Source organism: Cyrtonyx montezumae, unplaced genomic scaffold (genome assembly GCF_038088225.1).
Source record: "Cyrtonyx montezumae isolate F1298 unplaced genomic scaffold, pur_monq_1.0 scaffold_29, whole genome shotgun sequence".
NCBI lineage: Eukaryota > Metazoa > Chordata > Aves > Galliformes > Odontophoridae > Cyrtonyx > Cyrtonyx montezumae.
Window position 1 is genome coordinate 7,758,273 of NW_027072033.1, and position 4,130 is coordinate 7,762,402.

Sequence of the window (4,130 nt, forward strand, 5' to 3'; positions counted from 1 at the left end):
ATATATGAACAGTGTAAAAATTTAAATGATTTTCCATTAAAAGAAGAATTGTGTAGAAGGTACTGTAAGAAACCAGTAACATTTTGAAATGAAGCTATCTAAACTCATGATTTTGATATCTGAAGCATAGAAATCAATACACTGAATTGCCAAATCTTCTAAAAAACACAGCTTACTTCTTGGTGGTATACCCTACTATTTCTTTGAAGCAAATCAAGCAGCTGAATATCCTTCTTGACACATTCTAAACATGCAAAAAATTGGTACAAGCTCACTTGTCAAGAAAAATAAATGACTTCTTATTCACCTCCAGAGACAGGGCTTAATATAGACTGAAATTTGTGGGGAAAATGTTAAAAAGGATTTAGTTAGCACTAAAGTATAAAAATGCAAGGATTTGCTATTTCTTAAATTCTTTTAATCTTTTTTCCTTCCTTCCTTCCTTCCTTCCTTCCTTCCTTCCTTCCTTCCTTCCTTCCTTCCTTCCTTCCTTCCTTCCTTCCTTCCTTCCTTCCTTCCTTCCTTCCTTCCTTCCTTCCTTCCTTCCTTCCTTCCTTCCTTCCTTCCTTCCTTCCTTCCTTCCTTCCTTCCTTCCTTCCTTCCTTCCTTCCTTCCTTCCTTCCTTCCTTCCTTCCTTCCTTCCTTCCTTCCTTCCTTCCTTCCTTCCTTCCTTCCTTCCTTCCTTCCTTCCTTCCTTCCTTCCTTCCTTCCTTCCTTCCTTCCTTCCTTCCTTCCTTCCTTCCTTCCTTCCTTCCTTCCTTCCTTCCTTCCTTCCTTCCTTCCTTCCTTCCTTCCTTCCTTCCTTCCTTCCTTCCTTCCTTCCTTCCTTCCTTCCTTCCTTCCTTCCTTCCTTCCTTCCTTCCTTCCTTCCTTCCTTCCTTCCTTCCTTCCTTCCTTCCTTCCTTCCTTCCTTCCTTCCTTCCTTCCTTCCTTCCTTCCTTCCTTCCTTCCTTCCTTCCTTCCTTCCTTCCTTCCTTCCTTCCTTCCTTCCGAATTCCTTCCTTCCGAATTCCTTCCTTCCGAATTCCTTCCTTCCTTCCGAATTCCTTCCTTCCTTCCTTCCTTCCGAATTCCTTCCTTCCGAATTCCTTCCTTCCTTCCGAATTCCTTCCTTCCTTCCTTCCTTCCGAATTCCTTCCTTCCTTCCGAATTCCTTCCTTCCTTCCGAATTCCTTCCTTCCTTCCGAATTCCTTCCTTCCTTCCGAATTCCTTCCTTCCGAATTCCTTCCTTCCGAATTCCTTCCTTCCGAATTCCTTCCTTCCTTCCTTCCGAATTCCTTCCTTCCGAATTCCTTCCTTCCGAATTCCTTCCTTCCTTCCTTCTGAATTCCTTCCTTCCGAATTCCTTCCGAATTCCTTCCTTCCTTCCGAATTCCTTCCTTCCTTCCTTCCTTCCTTCCGAATTCCTTCCTTCCGAATTCCTTCCTTCCTTCCAAATTCCTTCCTTCCGAATTCCTTCCTTCCTTCCTAATTCCTTCCGAATTCCTTCCTAATTCCTTTCTTCCGAATTCCTTCCCTCCTTCCTTCCCTCCTTCCCTCCTTCCTCATTATTTGGTTGTCTATTTATTTATTTATTTATTGTCACTAGGTAATATTTGATTCAGCAATTCCTCATTACAAACATTTTCATGCCTGGAGTTAAGTGGACAACTGTAGACTAAATAGAAACATTGTTACTGGATTTCTCTAAATTAGTATTCTGCAGAATCTATGATCAAAATTGGAAGAAAATTTTGGTATCTCTCTGCATTTATATTTAAATCTAATGTGTAGTGAGACAAATATTTCTGTCTTAGTAGATCTTTTTAATGGACAGTACAATGTTGCTTTTGTAAAAGAATATATCACTGTGGATTTTCATTTTGATTTCATGGAACTGAACATAGAGTAAAAACGATGGGTTTTCCAATACCTAAAATCCATCCCAAAACAGCTTCAGAGCCTTATGAAGAAAGGCAATTTCAGCACCTCATTGTTTCAATTTCTAAACAAGAAATGTAAAGAGGAGCTTTGTGGTTTTAACTGCATAGTTCATGAATATTTTTTTGTTTTCGTCTTTATTAAAAAAGGTATTAAGTTTATGAAACCGTGTTAGAAATATGCTGGAATCATAATCAAGCAAATAACTGATTCTTGTAATCTTTTATTTTGAAATATACAATACTTACCAAGGAAAGAAGTATCCATCTACAGGTCTGCAGCCTGTTTTACATAAGCTGAGGGAAGTATAGAGATCAGAAAGAACTTTGGTATTAGTTTTTATGCACATACATTTCATCCACTTTGGCAACTGTCCTCCACATTTGCAGAGAGGCAGAAAGTAAGGTTTTTGTTCTTCAGTATTCAGATGACTTTCTATTCTCTTGACAAATGTAATAATCTCAATAACACACTAGAGAAAGCTGCTGAGGTTTCATAACCTTTGTATCCTGATGCTCCCAGCACAGGCAGTACAACCCAGTATGGGGCTGACTGGCACCAGGTGGTGTCAGAGGTACTGGGAGCCTTTGGGTGGCCCTGTTCCAAGAGTACTGCAGCTGGAAGGACCAAGGCCTGGTTCTAGCACATTCACACAGGGCTGTGGAGTCCGACTGTGTCCTGTGCAGGGTAGTAACTGGAGTGGGTTACTTGGTGTGTTACTGGCCCTGGCCTGGGGCATGTAGCTTACTGATAGGTGTGCCGCTTACTGCTATCCTGTGCAATTTTGTTTAATGATTTGGTTTAATAGTGTAAATATTCTTTTGCAGAAGCAGGAAACTCATTCATGTAACTTGACAGAATAATGGCAGACACAATAAGCTTGGAAGATTTTTGGAAGTTGTACACACATACTCTCTCTATAGCTATAAATAAAACAAATGATTTCTCGTGTAGTAGTGGTTGCAGTTTGGTCACCCAAGATTGCATGGCAGCAGCAGTTGGAATATGCAAGTCTGAAGTGAAAGTTCTTTCAAGGGGAAATGTACTTTCTTATTGTGATGGCCCATGGCACTTTTCTAAATTGAACACAATATAATGGAAATTTTTATTAACTTGGCCTACAAGGCTGGTGACTTGTAATATGCAGGAAAATTACAAGGATGTATACAATTCTCTTATCCCAAGACCTTAGGTGTTTACATGCTGGGCTGCTTAATGGCAAGCTTTGAAGGAAGAAGGATATAGTGGGTTTTATTTAAGGCATGAAATACTTCTAAAAAAATCTTTCTTAGAGAAGAAGCCTGAGGGATCTGCTCTGATATTTCTCATATAGTGTGCAACTAGGTTTGAGATGCATAGGTCAGGCTTCTGGTTGTCCCAGAACTGACAAAAGATATAGAAATGCAGTTTGAATATGAGTTGTCCCTGTTCTTTCACCCTTTCTGGCATGTTCTGTTATTTTCTATCCTTATTTTCTAACTTCCTGTATCTGCACTTACATGTTTTTCTCCTCTGCTCCTTTGGATTTGCCTAACAAGGCTTAACAAAGGAGATTATTATGATAACATTAATTGTCGAACATATTCAATTACTTCTTTCCATCCTTGTTTTTTTGCCTCTATCTCCTGCTTTCATACTTCACAGTTCCTCATACTTTACTGATATTACAATTTATTCTGTGAAATTTTCTTGACTGATTCAAAAGCATGTTAATACTTATTCAAATATTACATATATGCATGTCAAAAAAGTGTGAATTAAAATAGTAGAAAACCTACAACAAAATACTTTTGGGAGAGTAGAAGGTGAAAAAAAATGCAGAAGTAAGATGAGAGGGAGAGTGATAGAGATTGTAATCTTCTCCTAAATGGAAGCTGATATCTCAGACAGAACATAGATGTCAGCACTGCTTGTGCCAACAGCAATGAAAATGCACTGTAGAAGATTTGCAAGAAGTTTTGTAATTACTTCTGTCTATATTCACATGCCTTTCAAAATCCATCATGACTTCAGCACCATTACCAGTAGAACTAAGCAAAGGATTGTCAATAGTTAAAAAATTTAAGCATCTTACCAAAACCTATGGATTTATTCAGATGGTTTATGTTCATATGCTTCTATTTAGTTTATCAGGGGGTAAATATACTAAGTGTCATTGTTGTTAATTAGCAGCAAATTAATGACACAACTATATTGTGGCATGGAAAAA